Source organism: Bos grunniens, chromosome 4 (assembly GCF_055505025.1).
Source record: "Bos grunniens cultivar Pamir isolate PY7600 chromosome 4, Bosgru_T2T1.0, whole genome shotgun sequence".
Classification (NCBI taxonomy): Eukaryota; Metazoa; Chordata; class Mammalia; order Artiodactyla; family Bovidae; genus Bos; species Bos grunniens.
In genome coordinates this window covers 115691052-115710634 of record NC_141168.1, presented here as the reverse complement: position 1 = coordinate 115710634, position 19583 = coordinate 115691052, and the positions used below count along the sequence as shown (strand labels likewise).

Here is a 19583-nt window from a genome sequence, read left to right as displayed (position 1 = left end):
CCGTAATACAAGAAAAATAACCCTGCTCTTTAACCACATCCCGAGCTGGAGTTTGAGCCGGGCAGGACCCCCGCCGGGCCCGGTGGCCTGCGCTCAGCGCTCAAGGGGTCGCGCGCTCGGCTTGCCGGGGCAGTGCGTCTCCGCGGGGCACACCCAGGACCTGTGAGCTGTCTCAAGGGCCTGGAGCGAATGTGTGATGAGTCCTGAGAATGGAATGAGTGCCTGGGGTGGGCCCTGCACCTGCTTACCAAAGGGGCCCACGTTCCACTCTAGCAACTGGTCTCCAGTGAGGCAGCTTTGGGGACAACTAATCTCTTTTCATTGCAGTGTGTCCCGTTGACTCATCCTGCCCGCGCGAACTCATAGGCTGCGGTGCTGCCCAAGTGCGCAAAAGGTTTTCAAAAACTGCCTTTTTCTTTCTTTTTTAACTCTGCCTTTAATGCCAGGAAAAAGTGAGCCAGGTTAGCAAATCAAATAATCCTGAGGCTGAGGAATGTTAAAAGGAACTTTGTTGTTTTTTGTTTTTTGTTTTTTGCTGTGCGCTTAGGGGCGGTTATGTAATTCCCTTTGAACAAACAAATCTCCCCCAAAGAAAAGAAATGTGGAAAGTCCTTTTTCATGGTAGTGGGCATCTCAAAATGACATCGAGAAATGTGAAACGGAATTGCTACTAATCTGTCTCCATTGGAGAGGTTATTTAATGAGTCTGTTTACGGAGACCGGAATCCTTTTGGCAAAACTATCTTATATTTGGAGAGGTCAGCAAACATTTAAGAGGTCAACAAACATTTAAGAGGTCAGCAAAATTGTATCCAAAAAGTACTTGTAAAATCCTTTAAAAGAATCTGATTGTAGAAGAAATGGGGATTCTAAACTTGGGACACTGTTTCCAGGGTGGTATTGTGTGAGCAGAAAGTCAGTCACCACCCCCCAACCCCGGCCGAGTCTGGTTGGTGGTGCTTTGTGGATTTCTGGCCTTCACGTCCAAGCCCCCCCGGCAGAGACTAGGGGCTTTTGCTGTGGATATGGTAACAAACCTGAGATTGTTATTCTTGATGCATTTGACTGTTTCGTCACACTCGCATGCAGAGCCTCCTATCGTATACAATTATTGTATCTTTTGTTTTAGTACGTTTTAGTGAACAGACGCCAACCAAATGCAGCATGCTTAAAATCAGAGGGCAGAAATGGTCTTGGGTTTTTTGTTTGTTTGTTTGTTTCTTTGAATGTTTTATATAATATGGGTGTATTGGTTGCCTATCAGAAAAGAAAGATACAGATGTGAAATTTCTGGCTTTGGTACATTATTGGTGGCGGTCAGCTTCTGTTGGTTCTTCACCAAAATTACCGTCTCCTCTGACCTGTTGCCTAAGAATAAGGCGATGCCTGCCACGTGCTCCATGCTCCAGGGAATGTTTTTCCTCTGATACTGCCATGATTGGTTATCTAATCCCACTTTCATTAAGCTATTACTTTTCCACACCATGGCAGATGACTGATGTGATGAATTTGTTGTCGTTCACTGAGACTGGCGCTTTGCCTTGTGTTATGTAGAAATGGGCTGGATGGGGGACAATGAATTAAGGACATGTCACCTTATAAAATAACGTGTATGACAGTCCTTGAGAATTACTGAAGGGCCAGAGACATTAGTGACTGTAAATTCACTGACTGTATGTCTGCCTAATTTATTAATACATAATTATTAGTTACTTTTGTTGAGAGCACAAGTATACATTTTATTTGGATTGGAATTTAGGTTTTTACTAGTAATTTCATTAAAACCATATCTTAGGGCTAACTTAATTTAAAACTGTTGGGGAAAAGTATTATTTTAGGAAAGAGGACATAGGCAAAAACTAACCAATCAGACCGTGTGACTTTTCAAGAATTTCAGACCTTAGTTGAGGTATACTAATTGATGGAATATTCTAGAATGCAAGTAAAGGTGAATTACCTTTGAGTAAAGTTTTAAAATATCTCCAAGTCCATTTAAGGCAAAGTTTTTTGGCTTACTTTTAGTTATCTGTTTGAGTGTTTGTGAGATCTACCCCAGTAGTTGAACCCACTCCAGTATTCTTGTTTGAAAAATCTCATAAATAGGGGAGACTGGTGGGCTACAACCCATGGAGTCACAAAGACTCAGACGTGACTGAGCAACTGGGCATGCATGCGTACACCCACATCCCAGTAGTTGGTTATGGACACAGGATTGAATTTCCCACTGGAGCTCATAGGAACAAGAGGCAGCATGTTGGTGAGTTTGGCAGGGTAGTAGTTAATTTTTTTCCCCTGTGGTGGAAATGCGTATTTCTGTAGGATAAAATAGTCTCCAGTGACATGAAATGTCTAAACAGCTGGTGCCTTTGCCCATTGGCTTCATTCAGGAGCGTGCTTGTGTAAATATCAGTGAAAGTTTGCGAGTCAGTTTCACCAGAATGTGTGCTCCCCGGAGACATAGCTGGTATTCCCTTCTCTGCATAAATTTGTCATTATTTAATCAAGTCATTAGAACATGAAATAATTTTAAAGATATTAATCGAAGTGGGTAACTTGAGCTTCTTGAGTCCTGTTGACACTGAACATACCGCTAAGTATGGGAGGCCTGCTACTCCTGACCGTGAACTTGGGTGGCCACCTTGGCTTTCTCTACCTTATCTCTTACGAGCATGCAAAGATAGTGAAATATTAGCAGGTGTGCTCTGTAAAAACATGTTTAGGTTTCTGGGCCTTTATTTATTTATTTTTTTAAGGTTTCTAGGCTTTTGGCTAACCTGTTAGAAAGTGTGTTTATATCCTTAAAAATGACAGTCTGACTGATTATTTGCTACATTAAAATTTTCCCATTCAATTTGAGCTATTTTTTTAAGATGTTACTTCTGAGCCCTTCTTTAAGTCAGTAGTTCATTTAAGGACATCAAAACTCGTTCTTGTTTGATATCAAGTGGAGAGGAGATCTCAGAATTGTATTCTTTTGTAATAATAGTTTTTCTTAATATTTTTTAATACATTAGAGGAGTTGAATTCCCCTGTTACAATAGCAGGTAAGCTTAGAGCATTGTAATATTTCTCAGTGATTGTGTGATGGAGCTGAAGCTAATATGTGATTAAATTTGGTGTGAAGATGTTTGTACCAGGCACAGCAGCCTGTGGCTCCACCTCTTTCCCTCCCTGGCTGACTTTTCCTGGTGCCAGCGGATCAGATTATTATTAGGTAGGTCCAGGCGAGTGACACCCCCATGGGCACGCAGGTCTGGGTCTGGTGGCCTCTTTAATTTGGGACCTGGGACATGAAGTGATAATTTGGGAACACCTGAAAGTGCTTCCATAATTATTAGGAAAGCAGTGATTGTGAGTTGTCTGCACACCGATGAGTAGTTTATGTTTCTAGGCCTTTTGTGCTTTGCTATTAAGTTTAAATTTGTAATTGGTCATAAGTTTTAAAAGTGAACAGAGATGTTTGACACCAAAGTAGTGTTTAGATTGAAATTGTGCAAATTTAAAACATAGGAACACTTGATTGTGATGTGGTGTATTTCCAGTACCCTTTTATTAGAGAATAAATAGAATTTAATTGTGGAGTCTGTGGATTGTATGTGTTGGATAATTTTATTTTATTTTATTTTATTTTATTTTGAGGATGAAACTCAAAAGCTTTTTAATTTTGTATATTTTTAAGAAGAACTATAGTGTGAAAACTGAACTAGTTTCTAGATATTTTTCTAAAATTTTCACAGTTTATCTACTATATCACATTAAAAGCATATTTTTATTAGTATGCCATAGGAGGAAAAGGTTTCTAGTTTGATAATCATGAAGTTGTTTTTCTTTTTTTTTTTAAGAATTCTTATCTATCCTTTATTAATTTTTAACACTTTGCCTTATCATTCTTTAGTTCTGTCTTTCAGAAAGACCACAGGATATATTAATAGTTGTAAATTTTTTTTCAGTTACTTTATACTGTAACAGAACATAGATTTGGTATTTCATGATTCACTGAAGGTTTTTATATATCTTCATCTTTGTAATTTTTTCTCCAGTTACACTAGTTAATATTGATTTGTATTATTGACATATTGATACTATACCTTTTTACGATTTTATAATTTTCATTTAAGCGAATTCCACCCCCTCCACCTTATACCTTTGTTTTCTCACTTTCACCTTGTCACTGGAGTCTTCATCTTCCAGGACCACTTGCTGGCTTTCAGCACCTGAATTGACGACAGTGTCATCAACTTTACCACTTTTCCTTCATGTTTCCACAGTTCTTTATTTTTTACTCATCTCTCCCAGACGTAGTATTCAGGGTTTTTCTTGCTTGTACTTTATATGGTTTCATTTGCTTTTATACAAAGCTAATGATGGTAATTGTTTTCAAGACCTGATGATGTTGGTTCTTTTTTTTTAAAATTGATATTTACTTGTTTTGCAATATTGTTAGTTTATGCTGTAAAATGAAATGGATCAGCTATTGCTGTTGTTCAGTCGCTAAGTCGTGTCTGACTCTTTGTGACCCCATGGACTACAGCACTCCAGGTTTCCCTGTCCTTCACTGTCTCCTGGAATTTGCTCAGATTCATATCCATTGAGTCGGTGATGCTATCTAACCATCTCATCCTCTGCCGCTCTCTTCTATTGCCTTCGGTCTTTCCCATCATGAGCATCTTTTGCAGTGATTTGGCTCTTCACATCAGGTAGCCAAAGTATTGGAGCTTCAGCAGCAGTCCTACAAAGGAATATTAAGTGCTGATTTCCTTGAGGATTGACTGGCTTGATCTCCTTGAGGTCCAAGGGGTTCTCAAGAGTCTTCTCCAGCACCACAATTCAAAGGCATCAATTCTTCAGCACTCAGCCTTTCTTATGGTCCAACTTTCACAACTGTACATGACTACTGGAAAAACCATAGCTTTGATTATATAGACCTTTATCGGCAAAGTGATGTCTTTGCTTTTTAATACCCTGTCTAAGTTTGTCATATGTATACATATATTCCCTCCCTCTTAGACTTCCTTCCCTCCCCCTCCATCCCACTCCTCTAGGTCCTCAGAGAGCACTGAGCTGAGCTCCTTGTGCTATAGAGCAGGTTCCTGCTAGCTGTCTGTTTTACACATGGTGATATATACATGTCAGTCCCAATCTCCCCTTTCAGCCCATGCCCCGCTTCCTCTTCTGTGTCCACAAATCCATTCTCAACTCTGTCTCTCTATTCCTGCCCAGCAAGTGGGCTCCTCTGTACCATTTTTATAGATTCCACATCTGTGTGTTAATATCTGATGTTTGTCTTTCTCTTTATGATTTACTTCACTCTGGTAAGTCTCTAGGTTCATCCATGTCTCTACAAATGACCCAATTTTGTTCCTTTTTGTGTGTGTGCATATTCAGTCACTCAGTTGTGTCTGACTCTTTGCAATGCCATGGACTGTAGCCCCCCCAGGCTCCTCTGTTCATGGAATTTCCCAGGCAACAGTACTGGAGTGGGTTGCCATTTCCTACTCCAGGGGAATCTTCCTGACCCAGGGATTGAACCCATGTCTCCTGCATTGACAGGCAGATTCTTTACCACTGAGCCAGCATTCCATTGTGTATATGTGCCACGTCTTCTTTATCTGTTCCTCTGTCCTTGGACACTTAAGGACCTGATGGTGTTTATTCTGAACTAGATTTTGCTGTGCAGTCTCCTGGGTCTCCAGAAGCTGCTGTGTTTCCTCCTGCCTGTCTCAGGGACAGTCCCCCTCTTCAGGGACAAGGATGCTCCCTTCCCTAGCTGGGCGGATGCATTGCAGCCTGTAGGGTTTATGCTCACTTCTCTTGGTCTCCTAATTAGCTGCTAAGCTGTTGCTTGCCAGGACCATGTCTTCTACAGGTTAAGGTCAATTAGAATAAATTTCACAGCCAAAAACATTTCTATTTTAAAAAAGAAAAAGCTTGTCAAGCAACAACTAAGACATATTTTACTGCACTCCATTTGATGAACCGTGTTCCCAGACCACAGATGCTTTTGGGGACTTTTGCAGCTCCAGTCCCCACCTCCACCAAACCAAGTGGAGGTCTCTTTTTAAGAGACACTGATCACTTTCAAAAGATCATTGAAGTCCTTATCCTTTTCCCCCAAAACTGACAAGGACTCCCAAAGGTGAGCCAGATAACCAGGAATCCTGCTTCATCACTCTTTCTTCTTCTTTCTCACCACATTACCCAGGATCCCAGACAAGGGATATTGACTTCCAGACCCTCTCCCCTCCTTCAGATAGGGGACAGCAGGCTGTTTTCCTCTGTGGACACACGTGGACACATGGATGTGCTTGAACCCTTGCTGGGCCAGGCAGGGATCTTTCCCTAATCCAGAATTCCCTGTGCTTGGCCATTAATCCAATTTGACTTTCTTCATCAAAGGCAGACAGGCAGGCTTAGTGGAAAGAATACAGGCTCAGGAATAGGAAGACTTGGGTCCAGGTGTCAGATGTGCAGCATTAAAGTGGCCTCTGAGCCGAGCCCACAGTCCTGTCCTGGAGTGGCTCCCTCCTCTTTCCCGGCTCAGCGGAACACCTGAGGATGAAGATGCTCTGTGTCTGTGTCCTGTCTGCATCCACTGAAACGTGAGACTGAATCTTTGACTTTCTTCCATTTTCATTCATTTAACTGTCAGCAGCCAGGTATGGTCAGTGGCGCCCTCGTGGGCATGCAGGTCCAGCATCTCCTTTCGCACTGTCTCCTTGTCCTTCCTGAACCGCAGGGCACCCTGCTCTCTCAGGCTTCCTCTCTCCCCAGGGCCTGGCGACATTTCTTCTTTCTCAGGTAGCTCCTGCTTCCTCCCCTAGGTGTAGCTGGGGGCTCCATTGACAGCCATTGAGATCCCTCATCTCATCTCAGATAATGAGCCCTGACCTTCACCTCTCGTGGTTGTGCTGATTCCCCTGCTGGAAACCCTTGTGTGAGGTTAGGGTTTCCCATTACGTATCTCTGATCTGCAGACTTCTGAGCTCCTGGGAGGCAAGGGTGCTACCTTGTGATAAATTGTGTCATAACTTTATGGCACAGGATTTTTGTTGCTGCTGTTGTTCAGTAACTAAGTTGTGTCTGACTCTTTGTGACCCCATGGACTACAGCACACTAGGCTTCCTTGTCCTTCGTTATCTCCCGGAGTTTGCTCAAATTCATGTCCACTGAGTTGGTGATGCCATCCAACTAACTCATCATCTACCTCCCTCTTCTCCTTTTGCATTCCATCTTCCCCAGCATCAGGGTTTTTTTCCAGTGAGTTGACTCTTCACATCAACTGGCCAAAGTATTGGAGCTTCAGCTTCAGCCTCAGTCCTTCCAATGAATATTCAGGGTTGATTTCCTTTAGAATTGACTGGCTTGACCTCCATGCAGTCCAAGGGACTCTCAAGAGTCTTCTCCAGCACCATAATTCAAAAGCATCAGTTCTTCAGCACTCAGCGTTCTTTATGTTCCAACTCTTACATGTGTATGTGACTACTGGAAAAACCGTGAAAGTGAAAGTCACTCAATCACGTCCGACTCTTTGCGACCCCATGGACTCGTCCATGAAATTCTCCAGGCCAAGATACTGGTGTGGGTAGCCTTTCCCTTCTCCAGAGGATCTTTGCAACCCAGGTATCAAACCCAGGTCTCCCACATTGCAAATGGATTCTTTACCAGCTGAGCCACAAGGGAAGCCCAAGAACACTGGAGTGGATAGCCTATTCCTTCTCCAGGGGATCTCCCCGATGCAGGAATCAAACCAGGGTCTCCGACATTGTAGGTGGATTCTTTACCACCTGAGCTATCAGAGAAATCCATAGCTTTGACTAAATGGACCTTTATCAGCAAAGTGATGTCTTTGCTTTTTAACATGCTGTCTAGGTTTGTCACAGCTTTTCCTCTAAGGATCACGTGTGTTAATCTCATGGCTGCGGTCGCTGTCTGCAGTGAGTTTGGAGCACAGGCGCAGGACGCACAGCTGGAATGCAGAAAGTGAGGCTGCATCCCCCTGGAGGATGTTGGATGGACTCAAGATTCACGTGATCTCTGAAACCATAGGAACAGAAATGTTCCCAGAAATTCTAGGTCCTTCTTTTTAAAGACTGACTTTTTAAAAACTTTCTGCTTCATCTTATTTTTGCCAGACTGCAGGACATCAGAAAGATCAGTCATCGCTAAACTGTATAGCCACCCTGCTCTGACTGGGCTTGTGGGCTGTGCCGTCCTGTTCTTTGCAGACTTTGGAGGTATTGGATGTCTGATTTTGAGAAACTAAAGTGACTGTATTAGACGATGCAAAGTGATGGCAGCTGAGAGATAAAGTCATCTTCTCTCTCTCTCCTGTGAAAATCCAGTTCTGCAAGCAGGTGTTGAGGTGTGCTGTGATCTGAATGTCTGTGTCTCTCCCAACTTAACATGTTCAAATCCTAACCTTCAAGCTGACAGTATTAGGAGGTGGGCTCCTGGAGGTGTTAGGACATGAGGGTGGGCCCGGGCCCTCCCTACTGGGATCAGTGCCCTTATGAAGGACACCCCGAGAGCTCCCTTTGACCCTTCTAACCCATGGAGATAGGGGGAGAAAGAAATCTGCGACCTGGAAGAGGTCCCCAGACCACACCAGCACCCAGCCTTGGCCTTAAAGCCTCCAAAACTGCAAGCAGTACATGCCTATTGCATATAAGCCACCTAGTCTGTGGTGTTTTGTAAAAGCAGCCTGAACAGGCTAAGACAAGGTACCAAGTCCAAGGGCACCTGCTTCTTCACATCTGGTGGCTCTGCCGTGGCCCGTGTGTGGCCCCCATCTGCTCCGGCCCTGCCGATTGTGGGAGGAGGCGGGGGACCTGCCCTTTATTTTGAGGGTCTGATCCTCAAGTTGCACATCCCTTTGCTCATGTCTATGACCCAGTCTTTTTTTAATCATTGTAAAATTTATATGACATGCCGTCTCTACAGCTCAGTAGCATTAAGTACAGTCCCATTCTTGTGCAGCAGTCACCATTCATTTCCAGAACTGTTTTCTTCCCAAGCTGAAACTCTGTATCCAGTCAGTCCCCACCCCTCTGCCCCCAGCTCCTAGCGCCTACCATCCTACTTCTGTCTGGGTGAATTTGACTTCAGGGACTTCAGAAAGGTAGAATCTTGAAGTGTTCGTCTTTCTGTAACTGGCTTATGTCGCTTAGCAGAATGTCTGGTCATAGCAGGAGTGCAATTTCCTTCCTTTTTTAAGGCTGGATATGTGTTCACCGCCTTTGGTTTGTTCACTCATCTGTCCATGGACACTTTTGCCTCCGCTGTTGGCTGCTGTGAGTGATGCTTCTCCGGAGGTCCCTGCTCTGACTGCTTTTCTGAGTTTGCCCTGGGGTGGGATAACTGGATTCTATGTTGAACTCTTTCGGGGTCACCACCCCGCTTTCCACAGCAGCGACTCTCTTCACCATTACAGCCAGCAGTGCCTGAGGGCTCCCGTTTCTGCATCCTCCCCACTGGCCTTGTCTTTATCACCCTCTCCTTTCCAGTCATGGAAGACGAGGGGACAGGACCAGGGAGCTGCCTGGGGTCCTTGCTTGAGCACATCTGACCCTCCGTGGGGACTGGAAGGAGCTGCGGTGAAAGTAATCAGACAGGCCAGGTGGCCCTGCCCCTCCTCCTCCGGGATTCCAGGGGCCCTGATTTCTTTAGACCAGGGACCCTGGAAGCCCCGTGGCCTCTGCTGGAAACGCATCCTCAGTTTGCTCTGAGCTCACTCGCAGCAGAGGCGCAGGGCTCCTCCGTGGTGCAGCTCTGGGCCTGTGACAGCCCGCCCTGGGCCACGGGCAGCGCTGGGCAGCAGTGACGCCTCCCCCAGGCCTCCAGGAGAAACCCATGCACGCGCCTGGCTCTGACCCTGCCTCACCTTTGTCTGGAACAGATCAGGGGGCCAGCAGTTTACTTTTTATGATGTCTCTGTTCCTGCCATGCATGTCCTGTCCGCTTTGGCTTGTTAAGAATGGGCACCAGCCTGGAGAGGTGGGAGGGAGGAAGATTTCCAAACCCGGCCCGTGGTGTGGCCGCAGCAGGAGAATCTGGGCTCCTGCCTGGGTGGGGGGTTGGCCAGATTGGTGAGAAGAGCAGCAGAAAGGGTGAGGGATCCTTGCCAGGCTTTTGTCTCAGCATCTGTGCTCCACGCAGCCTTGGGTTCATGGAGTGGACCAGATGTATTGACCCTTCAGAAATGTGGAAATGGCTTGAAGCCTTAAATGCTTAGGTAGTAAACTGAGGTTAGGAGACTGGGGAAAATGGGCTGTGAGTGTGCATGTATGTGTGAGCACATGGGACATGACGTTTAAGCTCACTTCTAGCCCTGGGCAAAGCAGCAGACTCCCAAATCAGATCCTGGCAGTTTTCACAAACCTGATGGTTAGGGAGTTGAATTTAAAAATAGCTAGGGTGGGAGTGATACAGCAGAAGAGGAGACTTGTGTTCCTGAGGCTAACTCTTGAGACTTAAATACAGTTGCGTTGAGTAGAGCCCTATTAATTAAGAGCAGAATCCACTAATGTTCAATAAACAAACCATTAGGTTGGAAAGAGACTGATTCAGTGTAGCCAGAATGTAGACATTTGCCACTGAGAGCAGCTCCCTGCCAAGACTCCCTATCCATCTGCCCATTTGGACGCCCGTCTGTCTTGCCGCCTGTAATTATCATGTGGAACTGGCTTGGAGTAGAACTGAGAACTGTCTCCCTCTGACGCTCCGTCTAAACCACTTCTTACTAAGACATCCCAGGGGCTTACGGTGTCTGGGCAGCATCACACAGAGGAAGAGTGAACTGCAGAGCTGTCAGCCACACCAGATCACCCCCCTGGATTTAAAACGCGGCCGTTGCCAGCGGGGAGGTGCTGGGGGAGGGAGGGGTTGGGAGTTTGGGATTAGTAAGTGCCAACTCTTAGATAGAGGATGTATAAACAACAAGATCTTACTGTGTAGCACAGGAAACTATACTCAATACCCGTGATAAACCATAAGGGAAAAGAATATGAAAAAGATATGTGTATAAATGTGTGTATTTATATGTATGTTAATATATACACTTTGCTGTGTAGCGGAAATTAACATTGGAGAAGGAAATGGCAACCCACTCCAGTATTCTTGCCTGGAGAATCCCAGGGACAGGGGAGCCTGGTGGGCTGCCGTCTATGGGGTCGCACAGAGTCGGACACAACTGAAGCGACTTAGCAGCAGTAGCAGCAGCAGTAAATTAGCTATATTTCAATAAAAGCCAAAGAGTTTTAAAAAAGGGTTCCTGGGGATCCTGAAGCTGAGTGTCTCTAATGCCCAACCTATCACTCCCCATCCTCAGATCTCTTTGCTTGGTTAACATGCTGGGATCCACAGATGAAGAGTATGTCCTAAATGAGGTTAGGTGAAGGATTTTATCGCCTTCGGAAAAGTAATGACAACTAGTTTGGAAATGCAATTCGTTTAAACTGAAAAAGATTTCCGTGTAAAGTGTCTCCTTGTTACTCATCAGTTCTTCTTTTGACAGACCATCGTGTTTCACAGTTTTGGAATCCTGCCTTTGGGGCTGGACATTTTTCTCAGAGGAGGTGGCAGAAATGCTTTGCACGGGACCCTTCCTCATTTCAGCGCCTTAGTCATCTGTGACAGTGAGGTTTTCCAGCTGACAGGACAGGCGTTCCTAGCCCTGGCCCGGGAGGGCGGCCCCCACCGATCCTCCAAAGCTGGTGACAGTGATTCTGTCCACAGCCCGGGGGTGGGATTGTCACATGACCGAAGTCTCCAGGCCTGTGTCCTCCTCACCCCTCGGTCACTTGGCACACAGAGGTAGAGCTTCCAGAGCCCAGCCACCGTCTGGCCTCCTCAGGTGGTGTCCCAGGCTGTTTCTGAGCCGCCTGTGTCTCTCAAGGGCATTTTCCTGAAGAAACGGCCCACGTGTCAGCACCACGTGGCTTCCTGCTTGTGCAGGGGTCTGTGGTGGTGCGCACCTGGCAGTAACCGTGTTGGTACGTCTCCGGACGTGCAGCCCTGAGTTGCCTGGGCAGGGTGTTGTTTGGGCAGAGGTAAGTGGGGTGGGAGTGAGAGGTAAGGGGTGGGAGTGGAGCTCTTGTTGAGCACAGACCAGGTATTTGTGAATTAACGTGATGCCTCGAATGCAGCTTCTCCCCCTGGAAGGTGCTCTGCTAGACCCTGGCTTAGGAGTTCATAGCATGTCACAGCCCCCCTGGCCTGGGGTGCTGACTCAGCTCACTGTGTCTTGTGTGCGTGCATTTAAGGAGACCCCAGTGCTCTGCTCTGCCCAACAGGCAGGCCGCCCTCAGAGTGGAAGGTATGCAGGCCCAGGCTCACAGGGCTGGGGTCGGGCTTTCTGGTGGGCGACCTTGGCTGGACTACAGGCTGAGCTGTGGGTTTTGCTGTGAGCCAGGCGGTCTTCCCTGTGCCCCTGCAGGTGGGTGGGCATCAGACTGGGATCTTCCTGGGTTAATGTCCCCTATCTCTGGCCTCTGAGCAGGAAGGAGCTGGGAGTCAAGACAGTCCAGGAGCTCTGAGGTGACTGGGAGTCAAGACGGCCCAGTCAAGACGGCCCAGGAGCTCTGAGGTGACCCTCAGAGCTGAGCCTGCCTGGGGCAGTGCTGATGCTGGCCTGTCCTGCAGCGGATGCCAAGGGGTCTTGCAGGTAGACGGGACTGCCATCCTCACACGATGGGGTTGATGGAGCACCCCCTCGGGGCACCTGAGTGTCCTGAAGGTCCCTCTGCACAGGCACTCTGAGCTCCCCAGGGTCTGTGCCCATCAGTCTGTTTTCTTTTTCTTTCTAAGCTGGTTTTTAGTCACGCTCACAAAAATAACTTATCCCGCTTCATGAAGCTTTACTTAACCTGTGTGGCATACTCTCCATTTGTCAGTTATAAGTGGTAAGTGACATGTGTGAAGTTGGAAGGAAATGCCTTTTCTGTCTGCTCTTGGTCTGTGGAAAACATTGCTTTTTAGATGAGGCATCTGAATGGCAACTCCAGGGGAAATCATGCATTTGGAATGTTTTCTTGATGCGACTTCTCACTTGGAGTTTAAAATGATTCGTATTCTTATGTCAGTGTTTAGACTTTAGCTGGCGAGGTTAATGGGATGTAATGGATGGCTTCTTTTTAAACCAGGGAGGTTTTAATAATACACTCGTGTGCTGGAGGAGTGCACGCTTCACTCTTAACTTTTTACTTCGGGAGAGAGGGTTTATTTTTTAATTGAAGTATAATTGATTTACCATGTTGGGTTAATTTCAAGAGTACAGCATGATGATTCAGTTACATATGCATATATATTTTTTTCTTTTTCAGATTATTTTTCCTTATAGGTTATTATGAAATATGGAGTAGGGTGTCCCTGTGCTTTATAGTAGGTCTCTGTTGATTATCTGCTTCATACGTAGCAGTGTGTATACATCAGTCTCAACTCCTAATTAACCCCTCAAACCTCTTCCCCTTTGATAACCACGTTTTCTTTCTATGTCTGTTGGTCTGTTTCTGTTTTCCAAGGAATTCCTTTTTATCTTTTTATTAGATTCCACATGTAAGTGATATCGTACGATATTTGTCTTTCTCTGACTGACTGACTTAGTGTGATAGTCTCTCGGGCCATTTGTTTCTGCAGATGACATGGCTTCATTCTTTCTATGGCTGAGTAATATTCCATTGCAGGCTTCCCCAGTAGCTCAGCAGTGAAGAATCTGCCCACAGTGTAGAAGATATGGGTTCAGTCCCTCAGTTGGGAAGATCCCCTGGAGAAGGAAGTGGCAACCCACTCCAGTATGCTTGCCTGGGAAATCCCATGGACAGAGGAGCCTGGTGGGCTGCAGTCCATGGGGTTGCAAAGCATCGGACACAACCGAGTGTGCACACACAATACTCCATTGTATACACGTCCCACGTCTTCTTCACCCATCCCTCTGTGGGTGGACACTTGAGTTTAGGTTGCTTCTGTGTCTTTTCTGTTGTAAACAGTGCTGCTGTGAACATAGGGGTGCATGTATGTTTTCAAATTCGTTTTGCTGGATAAGTGCCCAGGAGGGAGCTTGCGGGATCATATGGTCGCTCTATTTTAGTTTTCTGAAGAACCTCCATGCTCTTCTCCATAGAGTTGTTCTGTACCAGTTTGCATTCCCACCACCAGTGCAGGAGGGTCCCTTTCTCTCCACACCTTCTCCAGCATGTGGTGTAGGTACATCAGGTAGGGAGTGTTTTTATAGTGCCGAGGAGGCATTGCTATTGAAACATATTTTCATTTATTTTCTATGTGCAGAAGTGACATATCACTGGGAGCAAAAGCTTTCTCCCAGGTTTCACTTGTGTCCCTTCTCTTTTATCAGCCTGCGGTGGTGACTGCCCCTTGCTCCGTAGGAGGTCCCAGCGGTGGAGGGCTGGGGATTTTGTGAGAGGAGCAAGTCGTTTTTGCTGCTCTCCAGTCCCTGCTGTGCTGAGGGTATGGGTGTAAGGAGTGGCGGGTGGGACCACTTGGTCTCCAGATGCACCTCTTGGGTGCCACTTAGACCCCGGCACCCCTCCATCCTTGGTCCCCTCTTGACTGCGATGGAGATGGCATAGCGGCCTGTGCTTGGATCGCAGTCTCCTGACTTGGACCAGTGGGGATTTTGGAAGAGGGCTTTGCTCCAAACCTGGGCTGTGTCCAACAGTATTGCATAATGTCCTTTACTCGTTAAAGAGACTATAAAGTAAATAATCTAGGTTCGCCGTGGAGTCCAGTCCATGATGGTTCATGTGTGTTTGATCAGCTACTATGTAGAATCTTAGCTGAGAAATAACAGCACAAGGTGATTTCCTGAAAATGTGTGTTTGGCAATTAGATAAAATACTGAATGAAAGTGAAAGTGTGAAACTGTTAGTCCCTCAGTCATGTCAAACTCTTTGCGATCTCATGGACTGTAGCCATCCAGACTCCTCTGTCCATGGGATTCTCCCGGCAAGAATACTGGAGTGGGTTGCCATTTCTTCCTCCAGGAGATCTTCCCGACCCAGAAATGGAACCTGGGTCTCCTGCACTGCAGGCAGATTCTTTACCATCTGGGCTACCAGGGAAGCCCTAAATACTGAATAAATCTGTAGATCCACTGTGAAAAGTATCGGGAAAGGAAGACTATTTGCTGACCCAAACAGAAGGACCCAAAGGGTTCACACATTCCCTGGTAGAATCAGATCCGTAGACAATCTAAATTTTGATGTATCTGTCTATGTTTTTCATAGGAAACATCTGAGAGATTAGTCAACCCTCACCCCAAGCTCATTAGCTTGAGATAATAGGTGTTCAACAGTACTTGTTGCTTTGACAAGCTCCCTCTTGACTGTTTTTTGCTGTAGGAAAGAAATAGTGATCAGGAGTGTGAACCTGCCTCTGTATCAGCTGCTTTTCCATCCCAGGGGGCAGGATGCCCCCACCACCTCTCACCACCCACCCAGCCCTCGCCGTGTACACAAAAGCAGATGTGCACCGTGGCCTCATTATTGGATTCGGATAATGGGCTTTTCAGCCCACGTTCAGCCGTGTGTCCTGTCCCCAGATTCTTTAAAAGGACAGACGTTTTTACATCTCTGCTCCCTGAAAGTGAATGTAGAGCCTAACCCTGAAATTATGGACCATTGTATTCAGTCTGTGACGGGGCTTGAGAAAGGCTCTCATTGGTGAAGTCCAGGGTTTTATCCCAACAGTGGAAACAGCAGCTCATTTCGAAGCGTGCAGCCCTCTGGGTGCTGTACTGTTGTCATAGTCTTGGGACTGCGTTGCAATCACTGAGCCAGTGACCTGGCACATGCCAGAGAGTGAGTCACCACGGTGTCCGCAGCTGTCTGTGCCCGCGGTGACAGCCGCGCTCCCGGTCCTGTGTCAGATCTCCTTTTAAAATAGTAGTAGAGACAGTGGTAGAAGTTCATGAGCAGGGAGTGAAAAGGAGCACAGCTAGGCTCCTGCCTTTGAAAGCACGGTCATCGCCAGGACTGGAGCTCTTCAGGATAAAAGAAACGGTCTTCTCGTTTGGTGTTAGCAATCGGACTGTCAGAGTAGAAAGTCTCATCCAAGGTGCCAGCTGGAAGCCATGGCATCCTTGCTTTATTGTGAGACCCCCTTCCTCGTTTATCATGCTAGAGGCGAGGCCGGGTCTGGCCCCTTCTTAGCAGTGGGCCGCCCACAATGGTCCCCTAAGCACGTGGGTGGAGGGTGACTCAGCCTCTGTTTTCTAGATGCTCCCGTCGGGGCGTGGGGTGGGGGCTCAAGGGGAAAGTGACGACAGCTCTGGGAGGATGTGGACAGTGGGGATCTTACCAGGCACTGTTTGCAGGGCTGCTGTATGTAACCCCATTTCACCCTTGCAACAGCCTGGACAGGGGGCTACTCTGTCTCCCAGTTTTAATGAGGAAAGTGGGCCACAAAGAGGTTAGGGAGGGTGGCCAGCTGGTGGCGTGCTTTATCTAGGGTCAGTTGAGTGACACGGTGAACTCAGGATCAGCCGGGTGATGTGGTTAACTTGGATTCAGCAGGGTGATGAGGCTAACCCACCTCTGAACCCAGGATCACAGGTGTGCTGCAGTGCACGCTTCATGTATTTGTGGGAAGGTTGCTGGGGGCCCTGAAGAAAGTTCTAGGTGTAAGGAGAATAGACGGGCAGGTTTTCCAGGAGGTGTGAGTGGTAGAGGCTCAGTCAGGCCCCTGAGAAGATGCAGATGCTACCAGAGGCAGGGAGCCTTGGCCGGGGTGGGCTGGAGCTGGACCTCCATGGGCTGTGCTGCTGGCTTTCCTTTTGTTTCCAGGCCTCCCAGGAGAAGGCAAGCACCTGCTTCCTCCATGAGGCAGTCGCCCTGCGGCATCCTGCATCACACAGGCGGTGGTAACAGGGTGCAGGATGCAGGCCCAGCCCCACTGGGCTCAGGCTGCTCTGTCTCACTCAGCATCGGGACCCACTGTTGGGACCCTGCCAGGATGCAGGCGTCTGTGCTCAGCAGCCACAGTTCTGAGACTGGCAGGCAAACCTTAACACCTGTGATGGTGAAGAAAGAAGCAAGGCCAGTGAGCCAGGTCGGGGCCAGAGGTAGGCGGCCTGTGTTTGCAGCAGGCCCGAGGCCGTTATGTTCAGAGTGTGGTCCCTGGAGCTGCCTGCAGTGAGATGAGGGTGCAGCTGAGACGGCGTCCAGAAGCTCTCCTTGCAGTCTGATGTCGCTGAGACGTTACACAAGTGGCCTCGCCAGACCTGGCCGCAGACCAGCGGCTCTGCTGTATGGATCTGGTGTGGGGTGCCTCCAGGCTTTCTGCGCTCTGTGTCATGTATCCCCCTCAGTCGATCTGTCCCTGGGTGCCATACTGTCACCATTTCAGGAATGGTGACACTGACTCCCACAGACATTAACCCAGCAGCTCAGGGTTATGGACCCCAGACCTCTGGCCACAAAGCAGTGGAGAGCCCCCTGCCCAGACAATTTCAACTGTGGCTATGTTCTGGCATTCTTAGGACAGGGCTGCTGCCTCCTGCTGTCCCACCCCACCACCTCACCCCACCATCTGCCGGGCCCAGGCCCGCGTGCTGGTCCTCCTTGGAACCCACCAGCTGGCTCTGAGAGCCTCCAGGGACGCTGATGGCCAGTCCCCCTGGAACGGGGACCCATGGCGGTTGGGGGGTTATTCTTCCTGCAGCCAGTTGGGAACTCATGACATTATGAACAGAGACAGGAGAAGACAGGCAAAATCTGAAATTATATAATCCTCACTGATTTACCTCTTTCCTGTCTCACCTCAGAGTTGAGGCTAGGGGTTTGCCAAAGTTCTTCGGAATATAGGAATTTCTTAACTGGCAACTTGGTCTTTCCCAGGCAACCAGGCTTCTGGCTGAATGTGTAGGCTTTGAAGGAGCTCCCAGGTAGCTGAAGTGTCCAGTCCTTCATAAAGATTATCCATCCATTCATCCGTCCCACGGTGCATCCTCCCATCTGGTCGTTAAGTGAATCATGGAAAGAAACACATTGTTTCAAGCTCTCAAGGAGGTAAAGGTGTGTTTAGTCTGAAAAAACTGCATAGGTAGGGCCCAATTGTTCTCTGTTAGAAGATTTCCTCTTCAGAGGCCTTTCTGTGTATGTTTCAATATAATGCTCATGGTTTAACCAAACTGCCTTGGAAAAAGCCAGATTGCAGGCAAGCACTCCTGCTATACTCAGCCTCTAGCTGTTGAGTCACGGGCAACATTGCAACATGGAAATGGCTGTGAAGCCTTTGCAAGCATCTGGTATGAAACAAGAAGGCTCTGAAATATTTGTGGGGTGATTCATCTAGTTGTTTTCCTGCAGAATTACTTGTCTGAAAAATAAATTGTTGATCAAAAAAGACATAAAATATTTAACTTGCGTAAAACGATTCTTTAGTACAAAGCCGAAAGCAAACTCAAGCTTCATTTTTTTTTTCAAGCTTCATTTTTAATTTTTTCATCAAAAGTCTTTTTAATCAAACATCTTCCAGCATCTTAGGACTAACTGTCATTGACTGAAGAGAAATGTACAACCTAAAAATTGTGAGTCAAGTTTTATTGGGGGATCTTACGGAGGAACACAGGCCAGGAGACAGCCTCTCAGGCAGCTCTGAGGAACTGCTCCAAAGAGGAGCCAGAATATATAGGATCTTCTGCTGGGAAAAAACATGTAGTCAGATATCAAAAGATTACTTATAATCACAAAAGCCCAAGATCTGAAGTTAATGATTTAGTTCTTTCCATGTCTGGAAAGATGCAAGTGTCTGCACTCATTGAAACGATTCCTTAGATTCAGATTTGCATCTTTACTATTGAGGATGGTGTTTTTCTCCCCATTCTCCTCCTCTGTCTTAAGTTTGGGTTTTATTTCCCTCCCTATAATAGGTGTTTAAAAAATGAAATGGTTCATTTTTACTGACATAGGACCTTTTAAAAATGTATTCATTTAATCAACTATGATTTTCTAAGAGTAAGGATCCATTAAAATTCACCCACGGTCTGGCCTCTTGGGCATGGACACTTTGTCCCTGCCCTGGCAGATGCCACCATGGAGAAGGAAGGCCTGATCTGCAGACAAGTCATGGTGACACGTGGTGACAGGGACGGCGGACACACTGCAGCAGGAACACCCAGGAGAGAAGGAGCAGTTAGTCCTGCTTATAGGGTGGGGCGAAGATCAGGCAGGTTTATTTTTATGAAAGGCCTTCTCAGAAAATGGTTGTGCCCAAGCAGTTCTTAAATATAACACTCCTTCCAGACACAGTAGCAGTAGCCAAGCGCGGGGAGCTGTAAATATCACACCAAGATTAGCTCGCGTAAATAGATACCCAGAGGTATATTCAATGGGGAGATTTCTGTTTCTAATGATCAAAAAGGAGGATACAAAGAAGAGGAGAAGTGCAGACATCTGGGAGGCTGTCGGGACTAGATACTTTTCAGCATCAACAAGAAAGTCGAGGACACCAGTTTGAACTGCAGATTCTCTGGGTGGCAGTCCTTGGCCACATCATCTCAGTGGCCCTGGAGGAAGCAAGTGGCCCGTGGCAGCTGCAGAGGAGTGTGACCTCAGGACCCCCAGGATGTC

The 19583-nt window shown here is 47.0% G+C and overlaps 1 protein-coding gene across 7 annotated transcripts in view; it reads left to right on the top strand.

Moving 5' to 3' along the window:
* COBL (cordon-bleu WH2 repeat protein) overlaps positions 1–19583 on the top strand; it is a 296069-nt gene that overhangs the window by 904 nt on the left and 275582 nt on the right. The window contains exon 1 of one of the 7 annotated variants that reach the window (XM_086398044.1): positions 11752–12047. The exons of the other annotated variants lie outside the window; for them this stretch is intronic. The gene's annotated coding sequence lies outside the window, so the exon portion shown is untranslated. Of the gene's footprint in view, positions 1–11751; positions 12048–19583 lie in introns of those variants that run through there. 7 annotated transcript variants of the gene reach the window in all.